This window comes from Phoenix dactylifera, chromosome 1 (genome assembly GCF_009389715.1).
Source record: "Phoenix dactylifera cultivar Barhee BC4 chromosome 1, palm_55x_up_171113_PBpolish2nd_filt_p, whole genome shotgun sequence".
Classification (NCBI taxonomy): Eukaryota; Viridiplantae; Streptophyta; class Magnoliopsida; order Arecales; family Arecaceae; genus Phoenix; species Phoenix dactylifera.
The window spans coordinates 16,253,775-16,280,080 of NC_052392.1; the positions used below are offsets into that span (position 1 = coordinate 16,253,775).

The following is a 26,306-nucleotide window of genomic DNA, read 5'->3' on the forward strand; positions in this document are numbered from 1 at the left end:
TAGTGTGTAGGTGCGTCTCGGTCTCGGCCGTTTCCTTCCAGCGAGCGAAGAAAAAAATAGCCAGCCGCTGCGGTGGTCAACAGTTATCAGGGTCCGTCCTTCCATTGCGTCATTCTTGTTTTTTTTTTTTTTTTTTTTTTTTTTGGGCTCCACCTCCCACTAAGACAGATGGATCATATTACGAATACATCGGATAAAATCAAAAAATAAATATTTCAAAATGATAGAAGCAACTCTCAATCTCCAGCCCACATGGTGCTACCAGAGTGACTAGCTACATAAGCAGTCATGCCAATCCATAGCCTCATTAGCTTCATGAAATACATACTTAACCAAGAAAGCTCCTCCAGCCCTCACCATTGCATTGCGTCATTCTTGTTCATTTTGAGCTGTTTAAAAATGCACTAGGGTTGCTAGTATTCATTTTACAAAGCTAGGTGATAAACTAAAATGCCAACAAAAAATCTATTCCACTATCTATTTTTACTTGCTTTCATAATTCTTCCCATATACCAAAAAAAAACTTACTTTAGAGTCCATCAAATGAAAATGTTATAAAGAAGCATAGCTAGTTTGATGTCTTGGAGAAGAAATCAGGATTGAATATATCTTCACACTATCTTCTATTTTATTGTTATCCAGACTCCCAAAAGCATAACTCCACTTCCAATTGAACTCAACAGTTATTTATTATTGGCTAATCATATGCATTGCATGCAAGAGATAACAATTTTTATAATAATGCTATAAATATACAATAGTTAAAAAATATGCATAGTTTTGCTATTTTATAGTTTATGAAAAAAATGGAGAATTTTCTGTAGTAGTCGGTAATTATGAGTTTCTAACGAAACTATTTTGGAAAATAAACTATAAATGCCAATAATTAGTAGCTCAACTAGTTGGTTATCACTCTCTTTTTAAGTTTATGTTTAAATCAATGAGATGGCCAAGAAAACTATATTCTTAAATAGGCAAGTAAACTAAGAAATACTTATTGTTTATAGTTTATCTATTTTATAATTTATGGGACCGACAAAATCTTGGATGGTGTGCGTCAGGTAATACTGGATTCCAAAAATGAAAGAAAGGGACTCTATATAGATACGCAGAGCTATAATTTACGAACGGGCCATAAATGGATAATTAATTATTTGTTATTTGTTAGTGTAACTTTATTTTTTTAAGAACTAAAAATGGAAGAAAAGTTTGTTAAAATAAGGCGAGAACAAGGTTTAAATCGCCGATATAATATCTCATAACTTGTATTATTTGTGCTGCATGATTTACATAAATAGATTTTTGTAAAGATTATCTAGGCACCGACAATGAGAAATGAGCTAGCGCACTTAAGCTTAAGCTGGTTCACAATTGACGATTTAATGAAATATAAAAAATATCAAAATTTTTCTTTTCGATCTCTCTTTTAAATTCTTTATCACCATTTTAAAAATATAAAACAACAAATCAAGAAATTAATGGATAAAAAATGACAAATGCATCAAACTATTTGTAACTTAACATCTTCTTCTCCATCTTCAATGTTGGCTCCCAACATCATGGAATGAAATTTTTATATTTCTCTATTTATTTATTTATTTTTCTCTTCTCAACCTGGCGGTGACCATACCGTGGCACTCTCGGGCACACAGGAGCTGGACGCGTGCCGTTTATAGTACGCAAGTCCATTCGGAACGCCATATCACATAATTCGCCGTCCACTCCGCGGCCGGAACTCAAAAGGCGTTAACTGTTTAAAAATTCGGCTATAAACGCGTTTTGGAGTCCGCTCTTTTTTCGGCTTCTTTTCTTCGAACCTGACTACGCTCGCCCTCGCCCCGCTCGCCCTCGCTCTCGCCGTTGGCTTCCTCTCTCTATATCTACTGATCTCCACGAAGCTCCCCTAAATTCCACCCCGCGATTCGAATTCTCGATTGAATTCGCTTACGGGCGCTCGGAACGGAACGGTTTCTTGCGGTAATCGGGGAACAAATGGATGTAAGAGAGGCAGATCGCTAGTTGTTGATGCGCTTTCGGCCTAACTGAGGAGAAAGCGCTCTCTTTTCTCTTTTTCGAGGCGTCCACAGCATTTTTTAGGGTGTCCGCGCAAAAAGAATTCCTCTCCGGGAGGGCCCTGTCATGGAGTACGATCCTCTGATAGCAGCGGTAAGTCGAATCAACCTTTCTTGTGGCGTAATGGCGATTTCTCACGTGTTTCTGGGTTCTTGGTTAAATAATTAGAGGGTTTTCTTTTAAAATCATGTACTGGAAAGAACTTGGCGTGGATTAGTTGGACTAGCTCGGGTAGCTTTGGGGGTATTGCAAGATTGGAAAATTAGGGTTTAGAGTTATATTTATTGGTAATTAGGCCTAGCTTTCTTGAATCCTTCATTTTTTTCATGAAATAATTTCTCCTTCGGTTCCTGTAATGCTTGCTGGTGTTTAATTTGTAAGCCGAACGGGTTGAGCTCTGGTTCTTGGGAAGAACTAGGGTTTTTATAGGTCAGAGTTCATGTTTTTCCTGTCCCCGTTGCATCAGATAGAGGTTAGGGTTTAAATCAGGTAATATATATGTAGTAGCGAGGCTTTGTTAGCATTCAAGATAGTCTGGCTTGATTGTGAAACCTGAGCTGGTCATCCGAAATCTCAGAAGTGTAAATATTTTGCATTGAAGGCGTCTTGTACTTTATAGGGTGCAAAGGGAAATATACTTGTATTTAATAATGGAAGCACTAGATGTGGGAATCCAAGCTGCTTTATGAAATTCAATCTCTAGCTCATAGTGTATAGACTCATTTTCCTCTATTTAAAAGATACAAAGAAGTGCAAATTCTTATAATGTCCTATTGCAATACATGTCAATGTGATGTGGTTACCATGATAAGAAGTGATCCAGGAAGCAGTGAGACAAACTGAGGGAGAAATCTTGAATAGTAGTTTGAATTGAAATGAGAAAAGAAGTGGAGTATGTGAAGCATAATTTGACATACATTTTTTGGGGAAACAAGTTTAGTGGTGAATAGCTCTTGGCTCATTTTGTCCAAACAAACTTGTATCTTTGTCCCTTTTAAAGTTGATTTGTGGCAAGCCCTTTTATATATGATTTTGAGAAATGAAATCTTCCATAAAGGATGTGAATGTTACAATTTTCAGCAGAACATATATGGCACAAAACAAACATTCAAAGTTATTGGTCTTGTGAGTAAGGACCCTAGCACATTAGGTTGGCACGAACACTTTATAAAAGCCTGAGGGCAGGGAAAGGGTCCTACTAAGTTACAAAACTCTCTTGACTCTGAATCTAAAAGCAACAGGAATAACCTGATTTCTCATGGTTCAGTACTTTTCATGTTGGTAAGGATATTTACAAGTTCCCTTTATTTCTATCATGTTACAGTACTCCACATATTTGAGGGATAGTTAGGGAAAACCTGATCTTGTTGCTTCTCAATTGCAAGGGAATGAAGAATCTGCTCCTGAGATGCTAAATATGTGCTACTAATATGAACTGTGTAAAGGATGTGAATATCCAATTCATTTTAATTTTTTATACTACTAATGAATTACACTTTTGAGTTCACCAGGTCTATTTCATATATCGGTGGAAGAGACTAATTAATTGTAATCAAATTGGAAATATTAGAATTTTATGTAGCTAATCAACTAGTTTATTAACATTTCTAATTATTACAAGGATCCATGGTTTTCAGTTTTACGTAATCAAAGGTCCTTTTTCATCAAAGCAGGTGATTAAATGTGGTTTTGTTGAACCCAGCAGTAGGTGACTCATGTTTGAAACTTTAGAATGTCTTCCCTGGAAAATTGCACTCTAGCGATTCCCCTTAAAGGAACTTGAGATTGTTATTCATACCTAACTTGGCTGAAAACCTTTCCTCCCATGAATCTTGGGTGCTCAGTAATCGGATGATATGAAGCAGGCATTGGGGAGGGGATTTGATAGAGATGAGTGGAATTTGGGATTGGGGATTGAGCTGTATCTTGCTGGCACTTCATGTTCTGACATGTGATTTGAAATAAAAGTGAACTACTTGCTATATAGAACACAAAATTTCAACTTTTGATGACCTAAGGTCTAGGGATTTAAGTTTAAATTGAGTTCTAAGATCTAAGAACAAAAGAAAACATGGGTTGTCTTTATTTACTTTGCCAAGCAAATTTTGGATTCATGTAAGCAATGCAAGAAACTTTCCTAATATCCCTGTTTCTTGTGATTAATGTGCTGAAAGAGCATATGGGTGGCTGAAATAGATCAACTATAAACGAAGATAATATCTTGTTACAACAAAGAAAGTGGAAGTTTCTAAGTATCGCATAATTCAGATTCCTATGGAACCCAGCATTGTAAAAACATCAAAACTATTTTAAAACAGCCATAGTGACCTTTAAAACTTTTCTTACAGATTGTATATATATAAAGTAGGGCATATAGGCACTGATCCTACTCAAAATAGAACTTCGAAACTGCTAATAATATTCCTGAAGTTTAATCAAGTAAAAAACTGATATTTACAAAATAGTGCCTTTGCATCACCGAGCTGGACATTACAGAAACAAATTTTGGTACATTGATACTGTGAGAATCTCATTGGTGGATATGTAATGCAAACATCAATTGTTGTCCCAAATACCAAGGTTGGCTTTAGAGCCCTCCATATGTCTAGTATTCTTGCATGCAAGTTCAAGTTAGCAAGCAATACTACGTTATGTATGTACTACTTTTATAATAAAATCCAACGAGTTCTCATGATAGCTGTTTTGAATTAAGTTCATATATTTAATTCATGATGTATGCTACTACATATTGGAGTTTGAGTCCCACTAGCTTCTAGTGAATTAGGTCCAATTAGCTCCATGAATTGATATATTATTATATATACTTTTTTGCTTGCTCTCTAACTGCCACTTTTTTTGCATTTACTGTGCTACCCTTATTCTTTTGTCCTTCTTTTACTTCTTGTAGTGTTAATATGCTCCCTAAATGATGTATTTTGTGCTTTTCTTGGAACATGTTATGATAATTCTTGAAGAAGCTTTCTACTTTCTTGGCATTGGTCAAGTCAAAATTGTGAAGTTACTACTTGCATTCTTATCTCTTGGTGTACCCCCTTTTTCCCCTGCTAAAACAATTAGCTAAATTCATCATAACAAATTGATGGCAAGCTGAGGTTTTTTGCAAGAAGGTAAACCTCCCAACTAATCTTTCCCAAAAAACTGTCCTGGTCCTTGCTAACCAATTAGGAGGACCATTTTTCACCACATTTAGAGGCATTTATAGAATATGAACTTTCCAAAAATTCAGCAAATATTCTTTAACTCTAGAACAAAATTTGGGTATCAAAGACTTATCCCACTTATCATTTCTTATCATCTCCGACGAAAAATATTCAGTCCGTATATTTGCAGAACACCTGTTCCAAACTTTATTGCCACACCCATGTTAGCTTTATCTTGACCATGCATGGAATAACTGTCATTAGCAATATCTTCTTTTTTTTTTCTTTTTTTTTTCTTTTTTTTTTTAAGAGAAGTGTCATTGGCAATATCACGGATTCTTTTTTGCACTATTTAGCTCCAGTCCTACATAATATACTTGGGGTCTCTGCAAACTACATACCTGATCAGCCAAAATGCATGAAATGTTTGTTTCATATGTATCTATTGGCAAGATTTTATTAACTGATACAAGAATAATGTTATGCATTATTTAAGGTAGTATTAACTCTTTGCATTGATGCTTTTCAGTTCATGGTATGCACATGATTTTTATAGAGTTATGTTGTTATGGTGCTTATAGTTATGCTGCCATGGAGCTATTAGGTTTTCCTTTTATCTTATAATGCACATACAAATGACTTTGGCTTAACATTTTTTTGGCAGTTGCAGAACTGTTGGTTATGCATCAGGTTTGTGTGAAAATAGTGACAATTGCCAAACCATTCTATATCATATTATTCCAAGGTCTAATGTTAGTAGTGATTTTTAGATGAGTTATACGTTGACTATAAGGGGCCTAATGACTGTAGATTAAGGTTTATAGAGTAAGTCTCTTCAATTCAATGATGGGAAACCAGATATTTTCATGGAGGTTAGCATTACCATTGTAATACATTTGCCACTTTTTCCGCTTTTCCATGTTTTTCATCAGTTGAAGAGTTGGGATAGGCTTTAGTTGGTTAGATTTTAGAGATATGCTTCTCTACAATTTAAATTCCTAATTATATAAGAGGGAGCGCTTCTTTGACGTGAAATTGTTTAATGTTTATTTTTTATTTGCAATCAATGTTGGGAGACTTATGGCAAAGTTATCATCATCTCAACATTTGAAGTTTTCAGGATTTTGATGCTGTAAAATTTAAATTGTGCCTTAGCAATATTGTTTTGCGCATGCCTTTTGATAGCAACATGCTAAGTTAATCCTCAATGATTATGGATTGACCTCTTATAAGCTGCAATCATATGGAACTCCTCTGTCATCCTTTCCTCCAATCATAAATGCCTCCTTAATTCAACAATTCCATTTAGTTGCACTCTGGTGTGATGTTGCTTGAGCTTTCTTTATGTCATCAGAATCTATTTCCTCCCTACATAATTATACTGGTTATCTTGTGATATTCTATCATCCCTGAATTGACTGCAGGGACTGATGATGACCTTCCACCATCACATCAGAACAGGGGTGCAAGAGGAGGGCGTGTCGCCGGGAATGGAAGAACCATTCTTGGTGCTATTTCATACCCCAGGGTACAGAATGATATGGAGACCCAAATACATCGGCTTGAGCAAGAAGCATACAGTTCAGTTCTTCGAGCATTTAAGGCTCAGGCGGATGCCATTACATGGGTATCCATCCAACTATAATCTTATCCAAAACAATATGTTCTTTACTTTTCCTGTGGATATTTCTTGGAAACCTTGTGAAATATTTGAATTCTTCAGGAGAAAGAAAGTCTTATAACTGAACTGAGAAAGGAACTGAGACTATCCGATGAGGGAACACAGAGAACTATTAAGCAGGGTTAATGCTGATGACATTATTAGGAGAATAAGGTCTGTAATTAATAAATCTTGTTAGAAGGACCCACTTACGATAAACAATACAGATGACGAATTTTGCCCTCTTCTCTAATTGTTAGCATGAATTGTTTGACAAATTTTATATAGGGAATGGAGGGCAGGCGGACACCAAACTGGCTTGCTTAACAGTGCTCAACTCACAAATGATCCAGTACCTAGTCCCACTGTTTCAGCTTCTCGCAAGAGACAGAAGCCATCTCAGACCATTCCCTCTCTATCTTTGGGTGCACCATCTCCTGTATTGCACTCACAGCCAGTTGCCACTTCCATTCAGCCATCATCGACAGCAGCAAAACGGGGAGCTGCAGCAGGGGCAAGGGGCAAGAAGCCTAAAACAGTAAGTTTATGATTCCAAGCATGAATGTTTTGTAAAGTAATGTGCATTCTCCATTTTCTTGTCCATTCCTTTTTCTTGATGTTCATTTGTTTTTAATTCCTCCAATTTTCAGGGTCAGGCATTGCCTGGTGTATCTTCAATGAAGTCCATGCACTATCCTTCTGCAGGTCCAAGTGGAAGGGGCCAGGTTGCGAACAGGAGTTCTACAGGTGCTCTTGCAGAAGCACCACCATATGATCCACTGGTTGGGCGGAAAGTCATGACAAGATGGCCTGAAGATAATAACTTCTATGAGGCTGTTATAACTGATTATAATCCAGTTGAGGTGTGTTTGGTTATTTTGGTGCTCATTTTCACCGTGTCGGAGTTGCACATTGCCAAGCTTACCATTTTGCAATTCTCAGGGTCGTCATGCTCTGGTATATGATATAGGAACAGACAATGAGACATGGGAATGGGTTAATCTCAAAGAGGTGATTCAATTTCTTCTATGACAAATATTTAAAATCATAACAGACTAATTTGTTGTACAATTGCATGTTGCCTTGTAGCCCTTACCAATGCTTGCATTTACTTGGGTAAAATTTTAAATAGTAAATTTCATGAAGTATGTTCGTGCATGTTATTGTGTGAACAATATATTATCACCAAAAGTTGCTCTCTCTCTCTCTCTCTGTAGCTGCAATTATCATTTCTAAGATGTGCAAGAATATATGCGGGGAGTCTAAGCTATAGAGATGGGTTAATGCTTGTTAATTATGTTTGTTGTGTATGCAATTTTTTTCTATTTATATTGAAAATTAGGCCATGCTTAAGGAATTTCATTGAAGTTATTTGTGGCCGAAAATTTTAAGAAATTTATAGAAACAAAATGTAGATGACTTAATCCTTTTAGGAATCCAAAAAGATAGAATTACTGCATGCTGGAGTTTTGTTGGTTATGTCATTAGCAATTTTCATGTGCTACCAAAGCCATGGATTTTTTTATTATTAAATTGCAGGTTAGTGAGACATGGTATTATGTTTTACTACCTGGTAAGAGGGGATGTAATTTTCTAGCATGTTATTTGAGCTAAATTGGTGATTATTTGATAATGTATCAGGCCTACAAAACTTACTTACATAGTCCCATACTACAATTTGTTCATACAGCATGATTTATGATTTTTGTGACAGAAACATATTGTTCATCTTATTGTATTTATGATTGGCTGGCATATTTTTTTATATGCTTGTTGAATTATATTTTTTACTTAGTTGACATTATTAATGCACCTTTTGTTAAAAAACTGATGGAATTAGTAAAGTTAGTAAGCTCAGTTATGATGACTTGTTTGTTGAAGTGATGTTATATATGGAATAATGTGAGGGAAGATAAGTCTGATAGGGTGCTGCATGGTTGGAGGATAACTTACGAATGATCTTTGCTACATCAAAATATGACAAGCTAAATTTTTTAGAGTGTCAGGGAAATTATTGCAGTTTTAGGTCTCTCACAGCTTGTTAGCTGAATCATAACCTACAGAGGGTAATGGCAGGAAAATAATGAGACGGATCTGAAACAGTATTTTAAATGACTAGATTTATGCTTGTGATACTTCAATTTACCTACTCCTGATGAGCGCTTTTCTATGTCAAGCAAGGTGGCTTGAAATGGAATTTAATATTGAAAAGACTAAGTTTGCAGTTTTTTTGAGTAGTAAGGACAAAGCTCAGCCTTGACACCTTTTACCTCAGTGTTTAGGAATTATGACAAAGATGGATCTGCACTTATTGCATTCCAAGAGTTACATAGAAAAAGATGGTGGATTGGGAAAGCAAATTCCAGTTTCACGACATCTCTCCAGAAGGGATGAAAGAATATATGAATTATGTTTATGTAGCGTGCCTTTTCGTATGGTTTTTAAGGTTATTAAACAGGGTATTGGCTGGTCCTATTCATACTCCCCTTTGTTGGTAGTCCTCTTAAATTTTTGGGAAGCATTTGGTTGGCTTTTCATTGTTGATAAGGATGTAGGTCCTTTGAAAGGAATACAGTTATTGGTTTACCTGTAAGTTGGTTATGGATAAAGCCTGTATTTTGCTGGTTTAATCTTTGTCTATATTCTTCATTAGGTTTTGTTCCCAGACTGAAGTGAATGGGTAAAACTTGCATTACAGTCCCCATTTTTCCATGACTTTCTATTGCTCCTGTATATGTTATTTGCACTCCCAATGGTTGGGTCTTGTTCTTGGAGGGGCACATCCCTTAATTTTGTCTCCACCCAGGAAGGGGCAGGACATGTGGCTCCACAGAATCATCTTTAATCATCTGCTCTCATAAGTGTTTCTGATGGCATTCAGATTTTGATACATGTTCTTGGCATCACCCAGTTATTTAGATATTATATGGGGCTTAAGGAGTGTGCTGGTTGTTTTCACAAATTTGGGGGCTCCTTCAAGTGATAAATAAGAGCATTTCTAGACCTATACATGGGTGTAGGTGAAGGAAACTGACATGTCTTGTGGCTACTGGCTGGGCTGGTTTCTATCAGTTAAAATCCTTATGTTAGACTGTTACCCTGCTACCTTTTCTTCTATCCATCTGCCCTGCCTCCTCTCTTCTTTCCTGTCTCTTGACCTGTTACCCATTTTTTCTCTTGTTACCAATATCTCCTCCTTCTCCCTTCCACATCTATCTGCCACCTCCCACTCCACATTCATCTTTGACCAAGCCTTCATAGTGGCATAAAGTTTCTCCTTCAAGTCCAAGTTCTGATTTTTTCCCCTCTTTTTTTGTGGATAAATACAAAATCAATGAGTAAGCCAGGATATCTAGAGTGAACATCCTGTCCCTCCCTCTTGTTTTTGGTATGAGAAGGCATCTTTCTTTTGGCATAAGATGGAAGAGGAGTTCGAGAATATGGCAAAGAAGAATCTCTGTGGCTGGGGCCTCTTCAGCTTTAAAGGTGAGGTTGTGACCAATTTGCACAATAAGCTAACCAATTGATTCAAGGTTGGCAACAATTATTTGCATCTCTCTTATGCTTAGATCCAAACTCAGGTGACAAAAAGGAGATTGATTATTAGATAGCTTGTTCACAAAAGGGCAGCCTAAGCTCTGGAACCTATCTGCTGGGACAACAGACGGTACATCCACCTACAGCCTCGTGGGTTTGGGATTTGCATAAAGGATTAACAGGCAGGAACCATCAAGAATAAAGGGCTCAAGCAAGAGATGGAGACAACAGAGACTAGAGGAAGGGAGATGGTGTGCCGTGATAGTGAGTTGGGGAAGAATGCGTAGCTCCTATAGGTTATCCAACCCAAAAAATCGTTTTGGATTCATTAACATGCCATGTGTTGGATACTTTGGATCTACATGGTGTCTAGGCCTTATTCACCTACATGCCTGTGTAGGTCTAACAACGCTAAATAAATTTGAGTTGGTGTAGCGTATGAATCCACTGCTTTGAAATGTAACTTATATTGCTGGATGCAGAACTAATTATGGGGAATTTACTGCTTTGAGAGGGAAAAATGTCCATTGTTTTTGGATCTGGAATAGAAATGAATATCCGCTTATCAAATTTATATGGAAGATAATTTTCTCTTGGATTACATAGTTCCGGATTTTGTTGATACAACTTTTGACTTGTTCAGTTCCTTTCTGGTATGCAACAGAGCTAAACTCAGAAAAAAAATACAGCAATTAGTGACTATAGCATTATAATATTGTGAAGATGAGGCTAGCAGAGATGCATCTCCATCTTTTTCTTGCACATTGGTTGCAAAATTAGTTCTCGCCCCGAATTTTTGAAATAACTGCCACCAAGGTTTGCCGTGCCGGTTGGTGGTACCGTACTGTATTGTGACCGAACCTGTATACAGTTTTTACCATGCCGACACTCGGCACGCCTTGCCATTTCGTATTGTACCGCATACCGGTACTATAATAGGATGGTACCGGTATAAAGTCTAGTATCAAAAAGGAGAACTTTGATTGCTACAATTTTTAAGAAATAACTTTTCCTTTTCCATCCCACAGTCTGCTTTGTTTTTGGCAGTTCTAGATGCATGATTGTTAAACCAATAGACTCCCCCCTTAAGTTTGGCTTTATCTCAAGCTTTTGTTTTCTTTGCCTCATACTTTCTGGGGCCATGAGGTAATATTCAAATAGCAGCTGAAAAGAGAAACATGGATTTCCAACTTTTTGTCAGTTTATAAATCAGTAGATATTTAAAAGGTAGGCATTTTTAGTCTGTGATGGAGTTTCCTTGCTTCATAGATGATGTTATATTTGTTAGCCATCTGCTGGCAGGGTTTCTTATGAGCAGCTCTTTGATGCTCTTGGGACTTGCATATACTCCAAGAGCTAGTATGTAAAGCGTAAGAATGTTTTCATTATCCTATCAAACCCATCTTATATGTTAAATATGGGTTTTGAGCTTGAATCTGTATATTTGCTATCTTTCACTCTGTCGGCATAGCTCATGAACATCACGCCATCAACATTGTGGGTATGGCTTTGGCACCTTGAAGAGCTTCAGTAATTTGCATATATTCCATTCATATCATGCAGGATCTTATAGTAAAATTTACTGCATTTGAATTATGTTATGTGTATATATATTTAAGGTGGCGAACATGTCGTAGGATTATGTCTTGATGCCAGGAGATATTGATTTGATATGTAATTCATATTGGTACAGTTTTCAACACAGAGAAAAAAAAAGGGGAGAAAACAATAGAAAGAAAATCTCTTCATCATTTTCATATTGCTACTAGTGAGGACCAACTAGGTGTTATTCCATCATTCTCAAGCCGCTGGGGCTTCCTTTTGCATTTAACTTTCCAAATGCTCATCCAAAACTCCTTGTCATTTTCTATTTCTGATTGCTGGGTCAGAGTATTTCCATTTGTTCGCATTAACAGATGCTTCTTATATTGTAAGCCCCTCTAAAATTGTTCTGTGAGGGATGTGACTTACCAAGCAAGTTGTCTGGGGCTTTTCATATTTGCTTTAACAATTTCTTTGACTGCAGATTTCACCTGAAGATATTAGATGGGAAGGTGAGGATCCAAGCATCATTAATCGGCCAGTTCGGGGTGGACCAGGCCGTGGGGCTAAGAAGTCTACAGGCCGTGGTGGCGCCATTCCAGGTGCAGGAAGGGGAAGGGGGTCCTTGAAGAATCAGGCCAAAAAAGATTTTCCCCCATCACAAAATGGCATTGGGAAGAAGCCCACTGATGACATTGAAATACTTAACACAGAGACTCTAATAAAGGAGGTATGCATTTGAGAAACTTAGAAGGCATGGAGTGCAAGAATATTTTGATTTAATTTCTTTTTTCTTCTCCGATTTCACTTTATGATGCCAAGCAGGTGGAGAGGGTCTTTGGTGCCAGTCATCCCGATCCCCTTGAGATTGAGAAGGCAAAGAAAATGTTGAAAGTAAGATAACTCCTATAAACTGTTATTTCGTAGATGATTATTGTATTTATCGACAAACATAGAGGGCACTTCTTGTTTGTTTTGAGGAAATAGAGGATACTTGCTATTATTGCAGGAACATGAACAATCACTGATAGATGCAATTTCGAGGCTTGCTGATGCGTCTGATGGTGAAAGTGGTAATACTAATAGTCCCATCTTTCTGTTCAATTTTACATGATGTTCGGTATATCAAGAAGGCGTTACTTATCTGTATGAGTTGTCTACTTTTCTGTTAATTCTAGATAAGATCTTTGCGCTAATGCGTCTAATGGTGAAAGTGATAAATACTAATAGGCACATCTTTCTGTTTAATTTTACATGGTATCCAGAACAAGAAGGCTTTTTGTCTGTATGAGTTATCTACTTCCCGTTAATTCTAGGTAAACTCTTTGCACATACCTTGTTGATGTGATAGAAATCATAGAATAGAGAAAGAAAATTGGTTAAATGTAATATTTTTCTTCAATAGTTTAAGCATTTTAGCAATGTTTACGGAAGTCTTAATATCATTAGGGTTTTTTGCATACATATCCTCCTAGATATTGAAATTTGTATGAATACCCTCCTAAAATTGATATTTGCACGTGTACCGTTATAAAATATTTCTTTTGCGGGTATACCCTTTATTTTCTTTTTTTCTTGCATTGTGCCCATACCATCTAATGCCGTCAAAAAATTAGCGCTTTAAAATTGAAAATGAGTGAAATATCCTTAATGGGTAGATATGCAAAAAAAAAATATTTATAAGGGTATATATGCAAATAATACTTTGTGAGGGTATTCATATAATTTCACATATTTAGGAGGGTTCACATGAAAAAAATTCTAATTTTATATTTTTTTCTATTTCAACTTGTTTTAAGACTCAGATTTGTCTAGTGCCTGCTCCTTAATGTTTTCCATAAAAATATTGCTTAAAAAAAAATTGATTCGACAATTAGATAACAAAAGGAGTTATGAAAGTTCTTTCACTAATTATGGAATGATTCTACTTTATTCTTTTTCATTTATAACAACCTCTATATCTTATTTCATCAAAACATAGCTTATTTTATTTATCGTTATAAATGCATATATATAAAGGCATATATTAGAATATAGAAAATGATTAGAATCTCTTAAAGGCACACGATAGATTGCAATGTTCAGGCTTTCTTGCTACTACTATGCTCATAGGTAGAAGAACAACATCAATCATCCCCAAGCAAAATCATTGGAATTCGAACCCTTCAGACTTATTAACCTCCATGACGATGTAGTAGAAGGTCATCCTAGACAAATTTGAGTGTTAAAGAAATAGAAAAAAATAAAATTAGAATTTTTTGCATGTAAACCCTCCTAAATATAATGAATTACATGAATACCCTCGCAAGTATTATTTGCATATATACCCTTATAAATGTTTTCTTTTGCATATCTACCATTAGGGATATTTTAGTCATTTTTAATTTTAAACAGCTAATTTTTTGACGGCGTTAGATGGTGCGGGCATATATGCAAGAAAAAAAAATAAAGGGTATACATGCAAAATAAGTATTTTATAAGGGTACACATGCAAATATCAATTTTAGAAGGGTATTCACGCAAATTTCAATATTTAGGAGGGTATGTACGCAAAAAAAAAAAAAAACTCATATCATTAATCAATCGAAAGTTTTCATTTGCCTGGAACTCTGACACATCTTGGTATGATTTTGCTCTTTATCAAAAAGAAGAATTCCCACATTTTTTTCTCCTACCATTTAGAATCTGCTGCATTCTGACATATTGGTGCATTGCATTTTGTTTCATCATTCATCTTCTACACACTGTTTCATCATAATATGTTTTGCAATGTGGGGAAGATAACAAGTCTCACATAATGAAGGAAGCTTCTTAGCAAGCCATTGATGCAATTCTTAGTCCAAAGTCACTACATTTTCTAAATAACTCATGCATTTATCTGAGTTCTAACCCATCCATTTTCCATGACACAGATGGAGGCCATCAGTATTCACACGGGCAATCCATGGACCGAGATCGAGGATGGAGGAGCCAGCAATATGCTGGGAACCAACATGGAGCAAACTATGAGGATGACATGGCAGGTGAAGGTAGAGAAGGTTCTGATGGTGTCCGCATGGCTGGGGATGGTGTCGCATCAGACTACCGGCATGATGGTGATGATGATGACATATAACTTGTGCTCCACCAGCCTTCACTAAATTTACCACCGTATGAGGCCCAGTGAAGCCCCATGTTCTGTAAACTGGCGTTGCTAAGATTTATTTCTTACCACATGGAAAAATAACAGCTCCTTATATTTAGTGGGAAGGATATCTCTGATGAGGGGTCAATCTAAGTCATCCTAAGCCCCAGCCATAGAAGCACAATGGGGAAAGCTGCCTCTGTAAAGTTATTTCAGTGAATAGCCCGTGACATGTAAATTGTTTGGATGGCCTTCAACTTTTTGGTGTTTGCAGGTTGCATCAGCTGATTCTGTAAGTTATATCTCATTCTGATCGCTTTGAGTTTGGTGCAAGTTAAAAAGCCATAGTTAACAATGAGGTTTATCCTGATGAGAGTTTTTGATATGCCTTCCAAATTGTTCTGACGTGGATCAAATGGCGGTAAGAAATACTGCTCAGAATACATGGTTGTGAACGGTGCGGACTTGACATGAATGAGATGATGCAACTATTCGAGCGTCTTTGGCAGGTCTTCAGTACTTAGAAATGAGGCAGCTATTTTTGAAAGCATCTTATGTTCGCTTGGCCAGCTCCAGATTTTAGTTTATCATCCAGTGATTAATAATCCTGGTGCGGATCCTCTCCAGTTTGGGTTGAACTGAACTGAGAACAGAGGTCCAATTTCTGTGATGTCCATGTAACAATGCCATGGCCCTCGTCGAGTGGGCTCTGTCCATGTAATAATGCGATGGCTCTCGTCCAGTGGCCTCAAATTCAGTCTGTGGGATGTTCTATGCTATGACACTACATGCGATTCTCCCCAACCAATCATCACCATCATGCATCAAAGACTGGGAGACTGGACCTCTAGTTTAGCCTCAAACCAAAGAGAGTGGAACATAGCACGGCCATGCTTCCTAGAATCTCTTGGCACGGAAGGGGTAAGCCTAAGGTTCCAAACATAACAGTCAACACTGGTCGTGCATTTGGTGCTTCAACAAGAAGTAATATTTAGCTATTAGCAAGGCATCTTTAAGTTCCATGTAGTTGTCGATAGAAAATATAGAGGGTCTGTATGGAGTATAAAAGGGTTACTAGAGAGGCAATCTACATTTTTGATGCCCATAGAATAATGAATTTTGAAGATATATGTATAAAAGGTTATTAGAACGGATTCGACTTCCTAAAACTTATAAATTTGAGACATATGCTAAATGATATCTATATTTTGTTGAGACTTTACGGTATAAAAGAACATTGATTATTGTTACGATAAATCAACTCCAGAGTTTGCCGACTAGCTAACTCAAGCTGATTATGGTAACAATTTAGGATCTCACTCAAAAAAGGTTGCCAGAAGGTATTTTTGCATTCCTTAGTCTTGTATAAATACCTAAGATCTATCCAGCGAATAACTAATGTGGGACTAAACATACGCCCATACGGATCCTCATATACTCCCTTCGTTTAAGTCCTAATGTTCTCGTCATGCTAAGAGTTCAAATCCATTCAAATCTAATAACAAGTACCGTGATCGGCCCCAATGGATCTGTACTGTAGTGTCTCCTAACCACATAGGTTATGGGCCAGGTTCGCTCTGATACCATTTGTAACAATTTAGAATCTCACTCAAAAGACTAGCCCGAAGGTATTTTTGGATTTTTTAGTCATGTATAAGTACCCAAGATCTACCCAGCGAATAACCAATGTGTGACTATACACACACCTGCACGGATCCTCACAGTTATCCTATAGATATGTGTATAACCAAATCAAACTAAAAGAACAAAGAGTTAGCGGATGCAGAATTGAAAATAAAGAAAAATAAAAGATTAGCAGTAGTTAGGACAAACAAGTTCCTCTGGATAACGAATTTCGCAGATTTGGTTCCAAAAATTAGAAAACTAATTAATAGGGAAGAAATCAAGAAGATAGAAAATTCATTCAAGGGAAAGGGGCTTCTAAAGAATATGAGATGACTCAACAATCCATTGTAACAGAAGCATAGAAAAAAGAAGGTTCTTATGAAAAAAGATGATGATAACAAGAATAGACGAAAGAGCAGAGGAGAGGAAATGTAGCGTAATTATAAATGCATCACATCCATGCAAGCGCACCAACAATCACATTCATGTAATAAAGGATAAAGGCATTGACTGGCTTCACTAACAATCAAGGCTGTAAAAGAAAGGCACAAAAATTCGAATTCAAAGAGACAGGGTTTCGTGGTTGGGTAAGGGGCGGGGGGTCGGCGGTCATAGACAATCCCGTTAACTCAAGGGGCATGCCAAGTTCCCCACAAAACCGGAAGATAAGTCACTACTACTCAGCCAACAAATCATCCTTGGCTCTTAATTTTCCTTTGAAGAACCACCTTTTCCAATCTGAATCTCTTACTGTAATGTGTCTTGCCATAATAAATCTTTGTTCAAGTATGTATCTTAAGTAGCAGGGTGGGTGCAACCAATGATGGTAAATGATAGCCTTTTTTAAATCCTTTTAAGAAGGTAGATGAGTGCATCAAGTAAGAGATCATCCTGTATTTTATCACAAAATCTTGAACATGATATCCATATTAAATCCTCTTCTGTGAGCTTTTTGCATGTAAGGATCTCTCTAGGTGGAGAGACCAAGCTAAGACTTGGCTGTTAAACCCAGACAGAAGGCTGCAAAGCCCTCTTTGGACTTTCTAATTGAGTTCCCTAATCCATGAGAGCTGTACAAAAGGTTGAACATCCCTTTTAAATGCCTGCACCTCAAGCCATCTCCCTTGGAAACAAAGATTAAACATCACAGGTTATCAAACAAGGAGGTAAGCTCTTTAGTTTTCTTCTTTTCTTGGATTCCTCGGCAAAAAGGCAGCATAACATCTCATCATCCGTGCCTTCATTACTCGACTCCCTTAGAATTTATTGACATTAGACAATAGGACAAATAATGAAATGAAAGATGTGTTCCCAATAAATCTTCAATTTAAATGATGTTCTATCAAGTATGACTAAATTCCGATGATAAAGTGCATTTCCAGTCTCAATTTCAAGAAGGGAGAACGATCATCACCTTGTTATCTTTTACGTGTATGAGGTTACATATAAATTTGAAGGGAGAAAAACACAACTTGATGCAATTTTCTGGACCTACTTTATGTGATCTTAAACATTGCAAGACTCGAGCCCATAATCAAACAATCCTGACATCCTTGGACACTTGAATAATATACTAATATTCGATGGTAAACTATGAATTAGAAAAAACCCTTGGATGTGTGTGTGTATACATATGTATGTGTGTGTGTGTGTATACATATGCATGTGTGTATGTATACATATGCATGTATGTATGTATACAGATGAATGTATGTATGTATGTATGTATGTATATAGATGGATTCATGTATGTATGTATGTATGTATGTATACAGGTGGGTCTGAACTGGCGTCCTTTCTCGTTTTTATCTTTAGTGAAAGGTGATAAGGCTCTAGCAGGCCGAATTTTCTTTCAAAATTGGTACAATATAAGAAGAGGCCTATTCTCAATAATGAACAAGATGATGCAGAGAACGGGGGTGCGACAGGAATAGATTCAGGAGGAGGACACGGATATAAAAGAGTTCGGCTACGAGGATCAGAAGAATATGGATATAGATATATCATAAGAAGGCTTCAAATGAAATTCTTTATTCTCTCTATATCCATAGCCATTGTTACCCTACCCCGAGCACTTCAACTTTTAATCTTCTGAAATGCTAACAATCTAAATATTTAAATGCTCAAGTGATGACACTTGAGCTAAAAAATTGTCGTTGATATACGAACGAATTAAAAAGATCAAAGAAACGCGAAGCGCTTTCCAGTAAATTATGTCACCAATCAGTCACGCAATTCAAAGTGCCACAGTAAACAAAGGAAATTGCTAACCGGCGCTTAAACTCATAGTAAAATTATTTCCAAGACATCATAGAAAAAACACTGATGGAAGATTACAAAATAAGAAAAAAATCTGAGGAAACTGATGACCATACCTGAATTCGGGGCGTTCCAAACATGAGAGGAGGCAAAAGGAAAGCACACAAACAGATCCATTTCACCAAACCAAGTAGAATCTAAAGAAAGAAAGAAGGAGAAAGAAGAGGTGAGGGGGGAGGAGGGAGGGCAATACCTGGGAGATGGTGACGGTGTCGTGGTTCAGGGAATCAGATGCTGGTGAAATGGAGGGGTGCAAGGGGCTCGAAAAGGGCCCTTGGCGTGGCTGGTCGTATTGAGAAAAGGCAAACGTAACTCCATCTTAATGACTACCACTAATACCGGATCCGAATATTATCACTAATAATTGTGACGAGTCTTTATTAGACAATATATATATATATATTATATGGTCTTAGGGTTGGAAAGGTGGCACCGTTTCAATATAAAGGAAGGTTTAAAAATTGTGGAGATGGAGTTTGGAAAATTTTGCCTTATAAATAAGAAAGTTTTTAAGCTGCGCATGCAAATCTGACAACCCTAGGCAGCATGGGTGGTAAATGACCATAATGGATCAAGTAATGATGTGTTTAGATTACTACATGCAATAAACAGCTAAGGGGCATGCAAATCAATCAAAATTAACTAGAAGAGCGATAAAATTTTAATAGAATTTTTGTATATATTCTTGTAAATATGGTTAAGTGTATATTTAATTCTAGAAAATTACGACTTCCATATATATATATATATATATATATATATATATATATATATATATATATATATATATATATATATATATCAAATCATCATGTTTTTGCACAAATTCTTCCCCTATTCAATTTTTGGTTGACAGGATTAATAAATAGATATTTAAGTATTAGAAGACTATATTGCCCTTTCATATTAGTAATACAAAAAAATTTAATATTTATTTTATTTTTCAAGAAGATCACTGGATCTGATATGGATGGAGACCATCAAACGAGCAAGCTATTCATGAGCTAGCTCATGTTCAGTTTGATATTCAGCTTGGGATCGACTTTTTTGTTTAGTGAATGTGCCAAGTTTGTGTCGGAATAATTACCTCAAAAGAATTCAAATAATTCACAAGTAATTTAATTTTACTGAAACAACCAGTTCCAATGCATACCTCTTCGAAGTCATTTTCTTTCGATTCACAATAAAATAAATAATACCTCTAGGTCGGTCCGAGGCGTGTAGTCGCTATCTTTGAAAGAGATTCGCCTCCTTACGTGCATCGGATTTTGGCAATCTCTTTCCAAGATACAACGGACTGTTAGATTTGCAGACGTGCACAATATTACAAATTCTCTTAAACTCAACAGGTTCTTTTCTGCATGCTCGTACACGATAGTCTGATGTGCGATGTAGAAAGAATAGAAAAAAGAAAGAAAATAGGGCTTGAAAGGCTTTTCTTCGCGTGAAACCGTGAAGAAACAAAAAAGATATGAAGGATAGGAAATGAGAATGAGAGGACTCTCCTATCTCTCCCTCTCGGTTAGGCCTTTTTTAGGCTTCACCTAGAGAAATGTTGGAGCCCAATGTCTCCCTGTTCAAGACGGTTTTGAAACCGTCGTCCGTTGATTTTTTAACGGGCAAAGCATTTAAGTTGATAACTGTTGAGTTCTTCAACAGGCAAGTCATTCAAAGATCGGTTTAAATTTCAAAAATCTCTTACAATTTGAGCTAGGCTTATCTTGCTTGATTTTGGCTCGCTCACCAACTAGAAAGTATATATATATATATATATTAATGATGTATTAAAACCAGTTGTTAGATTAAAGTCCAATTGCTGTATCTATCATTTTATTAGACATTGAGATGCCCTAGCCCTAAGAGAGGCACCAGCTTTACCGCCTCTATTCTCTTCTCTTGAACTCTGATCTCTCGCTCTCTCCCTCTCTCCCATTCCCTCTTCTCCCTTCATCTAACTCTACATTGCAAATAATTCTAGCTGGTTGACTGATTGGTGGCATAATTTATTAGAAAAGGCCTCATATTTCTTTGGACTTTTTATTTCGTTCAGATACAATGACAACTTTTTAACACCAGTGTCCTCACATGAGCATTCAAATATTAATAGTGTCAGCATTTCAGAAATTAAACATTTGCTCGGGGGGTAGGGAGTGCCTCAATTTTGTTCCCCGGCCACTACTTGATCTACTTCATCTTTGTAGAGTTGACGACAATTCAATTTAATTTTATTATGTAGAGAATATTATTATTTAGATTATATTTTTACTAGGCAAGGAAGACGAAGAAGAAAAGGTGGCATTGTGTTGTGTCATTGCCCAGCATAAAATGGTAGCCAAATAAAAAAAATATGCGAGCCCGTGGTTAGCCTCAATAGATCTGTGCTACAGTATCTTTTAGACTAAATAGATTATAGACTGGATCTGCTCTGATACTATTAGTAATAATTTAGGATGTCATCTAAAATAGCTAGTCAAAAGTTATTATTTAGATTTTTTGATTTTGTATAAGTATCCAAAATCTACCTAACAAATAATCGATGTGGACAAAATATACGTCCGCATGAATCTACGCACCATTTTCGATTATTTGTGCCCTGTTTTTTTTAAGGCAAGGCGTCCAACCAGTATTGCAGAAGCAGAGATGGGTGATGGCTCCGACAAGGACAAGGATGGAATGTAGGGGACGCCCTCCATAGGATGCAAGATTAAGCAAAGCAAACAAGTTTCGACAATGATGAGTGACAGAGTTCGGAATGTTTCAAGATTTGTGCAGTTGGTGTTTCATGCGAACATCAGGTTGGCCGGCTGGTCCCACCCACGCCGGAAATGCTTTGAAGTTTGTGTTCGGTTGATGGAAGAAAGTTTCAAGCAAGAGCAATGCTTTCATTTAATTGAATGGCACGCTCTCACACGATTCCAATTCAAAGGAAGCGATGAGAAATGCACCACGTCCGGATGAATGGCTTTTTTCGAGTTACGGAAGCCTTTTGGTTCAAACAATCAACCTGCACCTCAAAGGCCGTGGGTATAACGCGAGTCGATGAACAGCAACATTAGCCTTCACAAATCATAAGCACGCACCCGAGTCACAAGGGGGAGACAAGTTCTATGAAGCCAAACAGGGACTTTTTTGAGCCATTAAGCAGCGTTTTATGCTTTTCCAAATATAGCATGCAAGTGCCGGACAGGATTGTATCTTTTATGTAAAAGAATGATTCACCTTCTTCATGCAGTTGGATCGTGCAATGGTTGCTTCAAGATCTATGCAAGTAGGCGAACAAAGAAATACAATCTATAGAACAACACGCTACATGGAGTAGATCGACCGTGCTGACCCAAAATCTAAAACAAACACCAAACAAATAACAAAAAAATTGGTGGATCTTATGTTTAAAATGTCTCATCTTACTTAGATGAGTGGATGACCGAAGAATATCCAATGCTTTCTTTAGCTCTTGTATATCTTGGATATGGAGATAATTTTCTCTATTAACTGAAACTTAAATAATCTACATCATCTTTCTAGATTTTAGAATCTACTTTCTTCTCGCAACCTCGTTGTTGAGAGTATCTATTGGCATCATCTTTGACTCATCCAAAATATCTCATAAATCTTGTCCTATCAAATAAGACTTAACAATTGCCTTCCAAATTAGAAAATAGATGTTGTTCGGTAGCAGCAAAAGCAGCCATATTAATGTTGGTAAGGTCGGGCACGAATTACGGGAAGCTCTTCAACCACGCTAAACTACGAATACACGAACTACCAACAATCAAGCCGCCGCTTCAAACAATTGCACTCCAAATAAATCTAATTGAAGTCACAAACCGCTCAAATACTCTCCAACCTTGCTATGATACCATGTAGAATGGCACGCTACGTGAAACAGATCGACCATGCCGGCCCAAGATCTATAATAAACACCAAACAAATAACAGAAAAGAGATAGTGGAAGAAAAATAATTAGGAGAGAAAAAATATTTTATTAAAAAGAATGAGTCACGCGAAAAAGCTCTCTCACTCTTTACTAAGAAGAACAACTCTCACTCTTTCCTTTTCTCTCTTTTCTCACGAGATACCAAAGGTCTCTTTAAATAGAGTGAAATATTTGATTCCTACTCAAATTCAACACTCACTAAAAGATAAGATTTATCACTACTAAAGGATAAGGATAAGACTTATCACCACTAAAAACTAAAAATTGTTGTAGGATAAAACTAGGAATATAATCCTAGAGTCATTAAAAGTAATGAGCTAACTAAACAAGAATCCTCATAAGATTAGAACTTGGCAATGAATCTCAACACTATCCAATAATCGATGTAGTAAAAAAAAGATCAATCATTCTTTTGCATGAAAAATACAACCCAAACTTGCATGTGCATGCATGTGTATATATATTCGTGCTTGGGTGTTTAACTTTTAGAATTGAGACTGAAGGGATTAACAAAAAAAAAGGATAAAGGCATGATTCAACCCAAATCAATGATGTCCCAAACCTCATCTGAACAGCTCGACAACTTACTAATCATCTTTGATTCACTCCCTCCTTAGAGAAAGAAAATCACATTGGACAATCCCCAATTACCATTCATCACTTGTTTATTCATCTGAACCTACAATCTAGCTACCTTCTCTAATCAAAACATATCTATACTTTTTTTAAGACTAAGAGAGGCTAATCCTCATGTGGTACCTTACCCTTCTTATCCAGCTTAGAGCCCCATGCAAACTTCTTCTTTTTTTACAAAGACGAGGTGGACTAATCTCTATTTACCATCCCATCTAAGCTAAAGCCTAAGCTCCCAACGAGCAGTAAAGTTAAACAAGGCATTGTTTATTAAACTAAAAAATTTGATTAATTGGATGGTAATGCTTAATCCATTTAACTTGATTTGGTCCATAATAGGTCAGATTAAATTATCTATATAATAAAATAATCAGTTCAAATATAGATTTTGATATGCTTAATTAAAAAGCTAAATTTTTTATCTGATTGTGAAGAATGAAGATTTTCATACCCGTAGGTTGTTCATCTTCATCTTTCTCGCTAGATGATAGATGGTGGATCTTCACCTTGAGCTATAGAAGACAGCTTTGCAACAGATATTGCAGGTGCTTGTGCTGAAGGTATCGCCAATTTGGAGACCTTGTGCTAAAGGTATCGCCAATTTGGAGACGATCTCGGTAAGTTGGGCAATCTTCTCCTCTAATTGTATGAGATGTTTCTTTGTCTCATCATTCATCGAAGAAGAACTAGTAGCCATACTCGTCTTTATCCTTCAATATACTTGAAGCACATATAGCACTTCTCTTGACCGCTTGTATTGCTCATGCGTCTGGACAATGAACAAAGCCACTGACAAATATAGAGGACTTTAAGCTCCGATACAACTTGATTCAATCGAGGAGACATAATATTTTTTTTCAACCCATCCAACTCAAATCTCTTAAAAGATAACTAAAAAAAGATAGAAGTGCAAAAATAGGACTTAAGCCCCTTTTTTCATTGATGATGAAAAAATCTAAGTATATAGCCTCTATTTATAATGGTGAGGTTCGCCCATAGACAATTTGGATTGGATTCTTCATCCTAATTTTAGTAGGACTCTCTTTTCTAAAATAGACATCACTCGTAGAAATATTCTAAAAAAAAACTAAAATTCTTGAAAAGATAGATTTCGCCTTCTACTTCAACTTTGTCTTTTGTCGTTTCACCTAGTTTTTATCAGATAAAGAGCTACTCTTGAATAAAATCTTGTTAGGAAAGACCTATTTACTAGACAAACAACTTTTCTATCTTTGTGTGAGTAGAATAAGAATACGATAATAACTAATTAATGCAAGAACTACCAAAATCAAACCACAAGAAATACAAGCAAGAGACAAGAATTTTTAGGTGAAAAACCCTCCAATATGAGAGAAAAACCACAGGACCTAAGTCCACCTCAAACCTCCACTATCAACAATAATGGGCTTATAAAGTATCTTTTCTAGGCTAAGCTAGAGGATCGCATACATCAAGGATTTTTTCCTTGGATCACAAACAAAAAGTTGACATGAAAAAGAGTATAGGCTTCAATAATAAAATGAGAACAATCTCACCGAGTGTAGGTTTGCACAAGGTTCTTGTTTCTCTTAAAATGCCTTGAATAAGATCGTTACCTTCTTCTTGAGATGGATTCCACAAGCACTTCACCAAGGGGGCTGCTCTCTTTTTCTTCTCATCTACCCTCTAATAGAATAAAAAATCCCAACCCCTCTTTTCCTCTTTTGTTCTTTTTTTTACTTAAGTTGCTGGGTCCCACCTCACATAAGGTGGGACTCAGCCAACAATTCTTCCTCTCCCACCTTAAGTGCGAGGCTCCACCAAGCTTATCTTAAGCATATAAATATCATTCTTCTTCTTAGGCAAAATTTTAGTCATCATATTCGACTTGTTCTCATCGGTATGAGTTTTCTCTAGATGTGAAAGCCTTTCTTCCAACACATCTCGAATCCAATGATACCTCACATCAATATGCTTCGACTTTGAATGAAAGCTAGAATTCTTGTTAAGATGAATGACACTCTGATTATCACAAAAGAGAGTATACCTTTCTTGTTTCAAGCCCAATTCTTAGAGAAATCTTTTCATCCACAACATTTCCTTATATGCCTCTGTCACCGCAATATATTCGGCCTCTGTAGTGAACAAAGCAACACATTTCTATAATTTGGACTGCCATAAAATGGTTCCCCTTGCAAAAGTCATCATGTATCCCGATGTAGACTTTCTAGTATCAATATCACCAGCCATATTTGCATATGTGAATTCCTCTAGCATAGTTTTTCTATTTCCAAAGCATAAGCAAGCTTTGGAAGTACCTCTAAGGTATCTAAGTATCCATTTAACTGCAGCCCAATATTTTTTGCCAGGATTCGAGAAAAATCTGCTCACAACATTAACTGCATAGGCTATGTTTGATCTCGTACACACCATAGTATACATCAAACTGTCTACTGCTGAAGCATAGGGAACCTTTTGCACTTCCTCTTCTCCCTTTCACTTGTAGGACATTACTTGTTTGTGAGTTTGAAATGACTTGCAAGTGGAGAGGAAACCGGTTTAGCCTTTTCCATATTAAACTACTCAAGCATCCTTTCAATATATCTTTCTTGTGATAGCTAAAGCTTCTTGTTCTTTCTATCACGAGAAATTCTCATGCTAAGCATTTGCTTTACGGGCCCTATATCTTTAATGTCAAAAGACTTGCTTAAGTCT

The 26,306-nt window shown here is 36.6% G+C and overlaps 1 pseudogene; it reads left to right on the top strand.

Moving 5' to 3' along the window:
* The first annotated feature begins 1,823 nt into the window (after positions 1–1,823).
* Positions 1,824–15,461, top strand: LOC120111302 (annotated as a pseudogene).
* The last annotated feature ends 10,845 nt before the right edge of the window (positions 15,462–26,306 follow it).